Source organism: Anas platyrhynchos, chromosome 16 (genome assembly GCF_047663525.1).
Source record: "Anas platyrhynchos isolate ZD024472 breed Pekin duck chromosome 16, IASCAAS_PekinDuck_T2T, whole genome shotgun sequence".
Classification (NCBI taxonomy): Eukaryota; Metazoa; Chordata; class Aves; order Anseriformes; family Anatidae; genus Anas; species Anas platyrhynchos.
This window is the reverse complement of record NC_092602.1, coordinates 48,907-59,411: the sequence shown is the minus strand read 5'-3', so window position 1 is coordinate 59,411 and position 10,505 is coordinate 48,907. Positions and strand designations below refer to the sequence as shown.

Below are 10,505 nucleotides of genomic sequence, written 5' to 3'. Positions count from 1 at the left end.
CAGAGCATGCCGGGTGGGGGTTGGGGGGTAAGGGGGTTAGGGTTAGGGGGTTGGGGTCGGGGGTAAGGGAGTTCGGGTTGGGGGGTTAGGGTTAGAGGGTTAGGGTTGGGGGTTTAGGGTTGGGGGTTGGGGGATTAGGGGGTTTGGGGGTTGGGGTTGGGTACTTGAGGGGTTGGGGTTAGATTCGTTAGGGTTAGGGGGTTAGGGTTGGGGGTTTGGGGTTGGGGGGTTAGGGTTAGAGGGTTAGGGTTAGATCCGTTAGGGTTGGGGGGTTAGGGTTAGAGGGTTAGGGTTGGGGGGTTAGGGTTAGAGGGTTAGGGTTAGGGTTACATCCGTTAGGGTTGGGGGGTCGGGGGTTAGGGTTGGGTGGTTAGGGGGTTGGGTTAGGGTTAGAGGGATAGGGTTACATCCGTTAGGGTTGGGGGGTCGGGGGTTAGGGTCGGGGGGTTAGGGGGTTGGGGGGTTAGGGTTAGATCCGTTAGGGTTAGGGGGTTTGGGGGTTGGGGTTGGGTACTTTGGGGGGTTACGGGTTGGGGGGTTAGGGTTAGAGGATTAGGGTTAGATCCGTTAGGGTTGGGGGGTTAGGGGGGTGGGGGGGGTTAGGGTCAGAGGGTTAGGGTTAGATCCGTTAGGGTTAGGGGGTTAGGGTTGTGGGTTAGGGGGTTGGGGGCTTAGGGTTAGAGGGTTAGGGTTAGGGGGTTTGGGGGTTGGGGTTGGGTACTTGGGTTAGGGGTTGGGGGTTTAGGGTTAGAGGATTAGGGTTAGGGTTAGATCTGTTAGGGTTGGGGGATTAGGGTTAGATCCGTTAGGGTTAGGGGGTTAGGGTTGGGGGGTCGGGGGTTAGGGTTGGGGGGTTAGGGTTAGAGGGTTAGGGTTAGATTGGTTGGGGGGTCGGGGGTTAGGGTTGGGGGGTTAGGGGGTTGTGGGGTTAGGGTTAGATCCGTTAGGGTTAGGGGGTTATGGTTGGGGGGTCGGGGTTTAGGGTTGGGGGTTTAGGGTTGGGGGTTAGGGTTAGGGGGTTTGGGGGTTGGGGTTGGTACTTGGGGGGTTAGGGGTTGGGGGGTTAGGGTTAGAGGATTAGGGTTAGGGGATTAGGGGGTTAGGGTTGGGGGGTTAGGGGGTTGGGGGATTAGGGTTACATCCGTTAGGGTTGGGGGGTCGGGGGTTAGGGTTGGGTGGTTAGGGGGTTGGGTTAGGGTTAGAGGGATAGGGTTAGATCCGTTAGGGTTAGGGTGTTAGGGTTGGGGGGTTAGGGTTAGAGGATTAGGGTTAGGGTTAGATCGGTTGGGTGGTCGGGGGTTAGGGTTAGGGGGTTTGGGGGTTGGGGTTGGGTACTTGTGGCCCGTGGGGCGCCCGGTGGCCCTACCGGCGTCACCAGCGGCCACCTTGGGGTCAACGGCGGCGGTTTTGGGGTTTCGGTCTGGGGGGTGCTGACATGCCCCCCCCCGCACCCCCCCAGGCATCCTGGCCCTGCAGCTGCCCCCGGGGGGGATCGACGCCGAGTCGTACAGGTGAGAACCAGTCCCCTCCGCCCCCTAAATGCGCCCCCAACCCCCAAAATGCCGCCAGACCCCCCCCAAATTGACCCCCCCCAATTTATTCCCCCCCCTCCAGCGCTTGCCTCCACCTGGCCGAGATGCAGCATCGGGTGCGGAAGGCGCTGGCAGAGTGCGAGCGGCTGCTGCGGGCACGGGTAGGACGGGGGTAGAGACAAATTGGGGGGGGGGTCCATGGGGATTGGGGGACCCCAAGGGTGGGGTGGGAACCAAAATGAGGGGGGAACCAAGTTTGCGGGGTGCGTTTGCCGGGGGGACGCATTTGCGGGGCGCACCGGTGGGGGGTCCATGGGGCTAGGGGGGACCCCAACGGGGGGGCGGAAGGGGGGGGGGGAACCAAAATGAGGGGGGAACCAAGTGTGCGGGATTTTGTTTCCGGGGGGACACATGTGTGGGGCGCACCGGGGGGGGAACCATAATGAGTTGGGGGGGGAACCAAAATGAGAATGGGGGTCCATGGGGTTAGGGTTAGGGTTAGATCCGTTAGGGTTAGGGGGTTAGGGTTGGGGTTTGGGGGTTAGGGTTGGGGGTTTAGGGTTGGGGGTTAGGGGGTTGGGGGATTAGGGGGTTTGGGGGTTGGGGTTGGGTACTTGTGGCCCGCGGGGCGCCCGGTGGCCCTACCGGCGTCACCAGCGGCCACCTTGGGGTCAACGGCGGCGGTTTTGGGGTCAACGGCAGCGGTTTTGGGGTTTCGGTCTGGGGGGTGCTGACATGCCCCCCCCTGCACCCCCCCAGGCATCCTGGCCCTGCAGCTGCCCCCGGGGGGGCTCGACGCCGAGTCCTACAGGTGAGAACCAGTCCCCTCCGCCCCCTAAATGCGCCCCCAACCCCCAAAATGCCCCCAGACCCCCCCCAAATTGACCCCCCCCAATTTATTCCCCCCCCTCCAGCGCTTGCCTCCACCTGGCCGAGATGCAGCATCGGGTGCGGAAGGCGCTGGAAGAGTGCGAGCGGCTGCTGCGGGCACGGGTAGGACGGGGGGAGAGACAAATTGGGGGGGGGGCACCAAGGGGGGGGTGTCCATGGGGCTTGGGGGGACCCCAAGGGTGGGGGGGAACCAAAATGAGGGGGGAACCAATTTTGCGGGGTGCTGTTACCGGGGGGACGCATTTGCGGGGCGCACCGGGGGGTGGGTCCATGGGGCTAGGGGGGACCCCAACGGGGGGGCGGAAGGGGGGGGGAACCAAAATGAGGGGGGAACCAAGTGTGCGGGGTTTTGTTTCCGGGGGGACACATTTGTGGGGCGCACCGGGGGGGGGGAACCAAAATGAGGGGGGAACCAAGTGTGCGGGGTTTTGTTTCCGGGGGGACACATTTGTGGGGCGCACCGGGGGGGGGAACCAAAATGAGGGGGGAACCAAGTGTGCGGGGTTTTGTTTCCGGGGGGACACATTTGTGGGGCGCACCGAGGGGGGGGAACCAAAATGAGGGGGGAACCAAGTGTGCGGGGTTTTGTTTCCGGGGGGACACATTTGTGGGGCGCACCGGGGGGGGGGAACCAAAATGAGGGGGGAACCAAGTGTGCGGGGTTTTGTTTCCGGGGGGACACTTTTGTGGGGCGCACCGGGGGGGGGGAACCAAAATGAGGGGGGAACCAAGTGTGCGGGGTTTTGTTTCCGGGGGGACACATTTGCGGGGCGCACCGGGGGGGGGAACCAAAATGAGGGGGGAACCAAGTGTGCGGGGTGCTGTTGCCAGGGGGACGCATTTGCGGGGCGCACCAGGGGGGTCCATGGGGCTAGGGTTAGGGTTAGATCCGTTAGGGTTGGGGGTTTAGGGTTGGGGGTTAGGGGGTTGGGGGGTTAGGGGGTTTGGGGGTTGGGGTTGGGTACTTGGGGGGTTAGGGGTTGGGGGGTTAGGGTTAGAGTGTTAGGGTTAGATCTGTTAGGGTTGGGGGGTCGGGGGTTAGGGTTGGGGGTTTAGGGTTGGGGGTTAGGGGGTTGGGGGGTTAGGGTTAGGGGGTTTGGGGGTTGGGGTTGGGTACTTGGGGGTTAGGGTTTGGGGGGTTAGGGTTAGAGGATTAGGGTTAGGGTTAGATCTATTAGGGTTGGGGGGTTAGGGTTAGATCCGTTAGGGTTAGGGGGTTAGGGTTGGGGGGTAAGGGGGTTGGGGGGTTAGGGTTAGAGGGTTAGGGTTAGATCCGTTAGGGTTAGGGGGTTAGGGGGTTTGGGCGTTAGGGTTAGAGGATTAGGGTTAGATCCGTTAGGGTTGGGGGTTTAGGGTTGGGGGTTAGGGGGTTGGGGGGTTAGGGTTAGGGGGTTTGGGGGTTGGGGTTGGGTACTTGGGGGGTTAGGGGTTGGGGGGTTAGGGTTAGAGGATTAGGGTTAGGGTTAGATCTATTAGGGTTGGGGGGTTAGGGTTAGATCCGTTAGGGTTAGGGGGTTAGGGGGTTTGGGCGTTAGGGTTAGAGGATTAGGGTTAGATCCGTTAGGGTTAGGGGGTTTGGGGGTTGGGGTTGGAGTTGGGGGGTTAGGGGTTGGGGGGTTAGGGTTAGAGGATTAGGGTTAGGGTTAGATCTATTAGGGTTGGGGGGTTAGGGTTAGATCTGTTAGGGTTAGGGGGTTAGGGTTGGGGGGTCGGGGGTTAGGGTTAGAGGGTTAGGGTTAGGGTTAGATCCGTTAGGGTTAGGGGGTTATGGTTGGGGGGTCGGGGGTTTAGGGTTTGGGGGTTAGGGGGTTGGGGGGTTAGGGTTAGGGGGTTTGGGGGTTGGGGTTGGGTACTTGGGGGGTTAGGGGTTGGGGGGTTAGGGTTAGAGGATTAGGGTTAGGGTTAGATCTATTAGGGTTGGGGGGTTAGGGTTAGATCCGTTAGGGTTAGGGGGTTAGGGGGTTTGGGCGTTAGGGTTAGAGGATTAGGGTTAGATCCGTTAGGGTTAGGGGGTTTGGGGGTTGGGGTTGGAGTTGGGGGGTTAGGGGTTGGGGGGTTAGGGTTAGATCCGTTAGGGTTGGGGGGTCGGGGGTTAGGGTTGGTGGTTTAGGGTTGGGGGTTAGGGGGTTGGGGGGTTAGGGTTAGGGGGCTTGGGGGTTGGGGTTGGGTACTTGGGGGGTTAGGGGTTGGGGGATTAGGGTTAGGGGTTTTGGGGGTTGGGGCTGGGTACTTGGGGGGTTAGGGGTTGGGGGGTTAGGGTTAGAGGATTAGCATTAGGGTTAGATCTATTAGGGTTGGGGGGTTAGGCTTAGATCCATTAGGGTTGGGGGGTTAGGCTTAGATCCGTTAGGGTTAGGGGGTTAGGGTTGGGGGTTTAGGGTTGGGGGTTAGGGAGCTGGGGGGTTAGGGGGTTTGGGGGTTGGGGTTGGAGTTAGGGGGTTAGGGGTTGGGGGGTTAGGGTTAGAGTGTTAGGGTTAGATCTGTTAGAGTTGGGGGGTCGGGGGTTAGGGTTGGGGTTGGGTACTTGGGGGGTTAGGGGGTTGGGGGGTTAGGGTTAGATCCGTTAGGGTTAGGGGGTTAGGGTTGGGGGGTAAGGGGGTTGGGGTTAGAGGGTTAGTGTTAGATCCGTTAGGCTTAGGGGGTTTGGGGGTTGGGGTTGGAGTTGGGGGGTTAGGGTTAGAGTGTTAGGGTTAGATCCGTTAGGGTTGGGGGGTCGGGGGTTAGGGTTGGGGGTTTAGGGTTGGGGGTTAGGGGGTTGGGGGGTTAGGGTTAGAGAATTAGGGTTAGGGTTAGATCTATTAGGGTTGGGGGGTTAGGGTTAGATCCGTTAGGGTTAGGGGGTTAGGGTTGGGGGGTAAGGGGGTTGGGGGGTTAGGGTTAGAGGGTTAGGGTTAGATCCGTTAGGGTTAGGGGGTTAGGGGGTTTGGGCGTTAGGGTTAGAGGATTAGGGTTAGATCCGTTAGGGTTGGGGGTTTAGGGTTGGGGGTTAGGGGGTTGGGGGGTTAGTGTTAGGGGGTTTGGGGGTTGGGGTTGGGTACTTGGGGGGTTAGGATGGGGGGTTAGGGTTAGAGGATTAGGGTTAGGGTTAGATCTGTTAGGGTAGGGGGGTTAGGGTTAGATCCGTTAGGGTTAGATCCGTTAGGGTTAGGGGGTTAGGGTTGGGGGGTTAGGGTTAGAGGGTTAGGGTTAGATCGGTTGGGGGGTCGGGGGTTAGGGTTGGGGGGTTAGGGTTAGGGGGTTTGGGGGTTGGGGTTGGGTACTTGTGGCCCGCGGGGTGCCCGGTGGCCCTACCGGCGTCACCAGCGGCCACCTTGGGGTCAACGGCGGCGGTTTTGGTGTCAACGGCAGCGGTTTTGTGGTTTCGGTCTGGGGGGTGCTGACATGCCCCCCCCCGCACCCCCCCAGGCATCCTGGCCCTGCAGCTGCCCCCGGGGGGGCTCGACGCCGAGTCCTACAGGTGAGAACCAGTCCCCTCCGCCCCCTAAATGCGCCCCCAACCCCCAAAATGCCCCCAGACCCCCCCCAAATTGACCCCCCCCAATTTATTCCCCCCCCTCCAGCGCTTGCCTCCACCTGGCCGAGATGCAGCATCAGGTGCGGAAGGCGCTGGAAGAGTGCGAGCGGCTGCTGCGGGCACGGGTAGGACGGGGGGAGAGACAAATTGGGGGGGGGGCACCAAGGGGGGGGTGTCCATGGGGCTTGGGGGGACCCCAAGGGTGGGGGGGAACCAAAATGAGGGGGGAACCAATTTTGCGGGGTGCTGTTGCCGGGGGGACGCATTTGCGGGGCGCACCGGGGGGTGGGTCCATGGGGCTAGGGGGGACCCCAACGGGGGGGCGGAAGGGGGGGGGAACCAAAATGAGGGGGGAACCAAGTGTGCGGGGTTTTGTTTCCGGGGGGACACATTTGTGGGGCGCACCGGGGGGGGGGGGGAACCAAAATGAGGGGGGAACCAAGTGTGCGGGGTTTTGTTTCCGGGGGGACACATTTGTGGGGCGCACCGGGGGGGGAACCAAAATGAGGGGGGAACGAAGTGTGCGGGGTTTTGTTTCCGGGGGGACACATTTGTGGGGCGCACCGGGGGGAACCAAAATGAGGGGGGAACCAAGTGTGCGGGGTTTTGTTTCCGGGGGGACACATTTGTGGGGCGCACCGGGGGGGGGGAACCAAAATGAGGGGGGAACCAAGTGTGCGGGGTTTTGTTTCCGGGGGGACACATTTGTGGGGCGCACCGGGGGGGGGGGGGGAACCAAAATGAGGGGGGAACCAAGTGTGCGGGGTTTTGTTTCCGGGGGGACACATTTGCGGGGCGCACCGGGGGGGGGGAACCAAAATGAGGGGGGAACCAAGTGTGCGGGGTTTTGTTTCCGGGGGGACACATTTGTGGGGCGCACCGGGGGGAATCAAAATGAGGGGGGAACCAAGTGTGCGGGGTTTTGTTTCCGGGGGGACACATTTGTGGGGCGCACCGGGGGAACCAAAATGAGGGGGGAACCAAGTTTGCGGGGTGCTGTTGCCGGGGGGACGCATTTGCGGGGCGCACCAGGGGGGTCCATGGGGCTAGGGTTAGGGTTAGATCCGTTAGGGTTAGGGGGTTAGGGTTGGGGGTTTAGGGTTGGGGGTTAGGGGGTTGGGGGGTTAGGGGGCTTGGGGGTTGGGGTTGGGTACTTGGGGGGTTAGGGGTTGGGGGGTTAGGGTTAGAGTGTTAGGGTTAGATCTGTTAGGGTTGGGGGGTCGGGGGTTAGGGTTGGGGGTTTAGGGTTGGGGGTTAGGGGGTTGGGGGGTTAGGGTTAGGGGGTTTGGGGGTTGGGGTTGGGTACTTGGGGGGTTAGGGTTTGGGGGGTTAGGGTTAGAGGATTAGGGTTAGGGTTAGATCTATTAGGGTTGGGGGGTTAGGGTTAGATCCGTTAGGGTTAGGGGGTTAGGGTTGGGGGGTAAGGGGGTTGGGGGGTTAGGGTTAGAGGGTTAGGGTTAGATCCGTTAGGGTTAGGGGGTTAGGGGGTTTGGGCGTTAGGGTTAGAGGATTAGGGTTAGATCCGTTAGGGTTGGGGGTTTAGGGTTGGGGGTTAGGGGGTTGGGGGGTTAGGGTTAGGGGATTTGGGGGTTGGGGTTGGGTACTTGGGGTGTTAGGGGTTGGGGGGTTAGGGTTAGAGGATTAGGGTTAGGGTTAGATCTATTAGGGTTGGGGGGTTAGGGTTAGATCCGTTAGGGTTAGGGGGTTAGGGGGTTTGGGCGTTAGGGTTAGAGGATTAGGGTTAGATCCGTTAGGGTTAGGGGGTTTGGAGGTTGGGGTTGGAGTTGGGGGGTTAGGGGTTGGGGGGTTAGGGTTAGAGGATTAGGGTTAGGGTTAGATCTATTAGGGTTGGGGGGTTAGGGTTAGATCCGTTAGGGTTAGGGGGTTAGGGTTGGGGGGTCGGGGGTTAGGGTTGGGGGGTTAGAGGGTTAGGGGGTTAGGGTTAGAGGGTTAGGGTTAGGGTTAGATCCGTTAGGGTTAGGGGGTTATGGTTGGGGGGTCGGGGGTTAGGGTTGGGGGTTTAGGGTTTGGGGGTTAGGGGGTTGGGGGGTTAGGGTTAGGGGGTTTGGGGGTTGGGGTTGGGTACTTGGGGGGTTAGAGGATTAGGGTTAGGGTTAGATCTATTAGGGTTGGGGGGTTAGGGTTAGATCCGTTAGGGTTAGGGGGTTAGGGGGTTTGGGCGTTAGGGTTAGAGGATTAGGGTTAGATCCGTTAGGGTTAGGGGGTTTGGGGGTTGGGGTTGGAGTTGGGGGGTTAGGGGTTGGGGGGTTAGGGTTAGATCCGTTAGGGTTGGGGGGTCGGGGGTTAGGGTTGGGGGTTTAGGGTTGGGGGTTAGGGGGTTGGGGGGTTAGGGTTAGGGGGCTTGGGGGTTGGGGTTGGGTACTTGGGGGGTTAGGGGTTGGGGGATTAGGGTTAGGGGGTTTGGGGGTTGGGGTTGGGTACTTGGGGGGTTAGGGTTTGGGGGGTTAGGGTTAGAGGATTAGGGTTAGGGTTAGATCTATTAGGGTTGGGGGGTTAGGGTTAGATCCGTTAGGGTTAGGGGGTTAGGGTTGGGGGGTAAGGGGGTTGGGGGGTTAGGGTTAGAGGGTTAGGGTTAGATCCGTTAGGGTTAGGGGGTTAGGGGGTTTGGGCGTTAGGGTTAGAGGATTAGGGTTAGATCCGTTAGGGTTGGGGGTTTAGGGTTGGGGGTTTAGGGTTGGGGGTTAGGGGGTTGGGGGGTTAGGGTTAGGGGGTTTGGGGGTTGGGGTTGGGTACTTGGGGGGTTAGGGGTTGGGGGGTTAGGGTTAGAGGATTAGGGTTAGGGTTAGATCTATTAGGGTTGGGGGGTTAGGGTTAGATCCGTTAGGGTTAGGGGGTTAGGGGGTTTGGGCGTTAGGGTTAGAGGATTAGGGTTAGATCCGTTAGGGTTAGGGGGTTTGGAGGTTGGGGTTGGAGTTGGGGGGTTAGGGGTTGGGGGGTTAGGGTTAGAGGATTAGGGTTAGGGTTAGATCTATTAGGGTTGGGGGGTTAGGGTTAGATCTGTTAGGGTTAGGGGGTTAGGGTTGGGGGGTCGGGGGTTAGGGTTGGGGGGTTAGAGGGTTAGGGGGTTAGGGTTAGAGGGTTAGGGTTAGGGTTAGATCCGTTAGGGTTAGGGGGTTATGGTTGGGGGGTCGGGGGTTAGGGTTGGGGGTTTAGGGTTTGGGGGTTAGGGGGTTGGGGGGTTAGGGTTAGGGGGTTTGGGGGTTGGGGTTGGGTACTTGGGGGGTTAGGGGTTGGGGGGTTAGGGTTAGAGGATTAGGGTTAGGGTTAGATCTATTAGGGTTGGGGGGTTAGGGTTAGATCCGTTAGGGTTAGGGGGTTAGGGGGTTTGGGCGTTAGGGTTAGAGGATTAGGGTTAGATCCGTTAGGGTTAGGGGGTTTGGGGGTTGGGGTTGGAGTTGGGGGGTTAGGGGTTGGGGGGTTAGGGTTAGATCCGTTAGGGTTGGGGGGTCGGGGGTTAGGGTTGGGGGTTTAGGGTTGGGGGTTAGGGGTTTGGGGGGTTAGGGTTAGGGGGCTTGGGGGTTGGGGTTGGGTACTTGGGGGGTTAGGGGTTGGGGGATTAGGGTTAGGGGGTTTGGGGGTTGGGGTTGGGTACTTGGGGGGTTAGGGGTTGGGGGGTTAGGGTTAGAGGATTAGCATTAGGGTTAGATCTATTAGGGTTGGGGGGTTAGGCTTAGATCCGTTAGGGTTAGGGGGTTAGGGTTGGGGGTTTAGGGTTGGGGGTTAGGGGGCTGGGGGGTTAGGGGGTTTGGGGGTTGGGGTTGGAGTTAGGGGGTTAGGGTTTGGGGGGTTAGGGTTAGAGTGTTAGGGTTAGATCTGTTAGGGTTGGGGGGTCGGGGGTTAGGGTTGGGGTTGGGTACTTGGGGGGTTAGGGGGTTGGGGGGTTAGGGTTAGATCCGTTAGGGTTAGGGGGTTAGGGTTGGGGGGTAAGGGGGTTGGGGTTAGAGGGTTAGTGTTAGATCCGTTAGGCTTAGGGGGTTAGGGGGTTTGGGCGTTAGGGTTAGAGGATTAGGGTTAGATCCGTTAGGGTTAGGGGGTTTGGGGGTTGGGGTTGGAGTTGGGGGGTTAGGGTTAGATCCGTTAGGGTTAGGGGGTTAGGGTTGGGGGGTAAGGGGGTTGGGGGGTTAGGGTTAGAGGGTTAGGGTTAGATCCGTTAGGGTTAGGGGGTTAGGGGTTTTGGGCGTTAGGGTTAGAGGATTAGGGTTAGATCCGTTAGGGTTGGGGGTTTAGGGTTGGGGGTTAGGGGGTTGGGGGGTTAGGGTTAGGGGGTTTGGGGGTTGGGGTTGGGTACTTGGGGGGTTAGGGGTTGGGGGGTTAGGGTTAGAGGATTAGGGTTAGGGTTAGATCTATTAGGGTTGGGGGGTTAGGGTTAGATCCGTTAGGGTTAGGGGGTTAGGGGGTTTGGGCGTTAGGGTTAGAGGATTAGGGTTAGATCCGTTAGGGTTAGGGGGTTTGGAGGTTGGGGTTGGAGTTGGGGGGTTAGGGGTTGGGGGGTTAGGGTTAGAGGATTAGGGTTAGGGTTAGATCTATTAGGGTTGGGGGGTTAGGGT

At 59.9% G+C, this 10,505-nt stretch overlaps 1 long non-coding RNA gene across 1 annotated transcript; it reads left to right on the top strand.

Moving 5' to 3' along the window:
* Window positions 1-1,607: 1,607 nt before the first annotated feature.
* On the top strand, window positions 1,608-5,881 carry LOC139998793 (uncharacterized). The gene is made up of 4 exons (XR_011803722.1): window positions 1,608-1,693; window positions 2,292-2,343; window positions 2,447-2,525; window positions 5,829-5,881. It is a non-coding gene; the product is annotated as an uncharacterized lncRNA (long non-coding RNA).
* The last annotated feature ends 4,624 nt before the right edge of the window (window positions 5,882-10,505 follow it).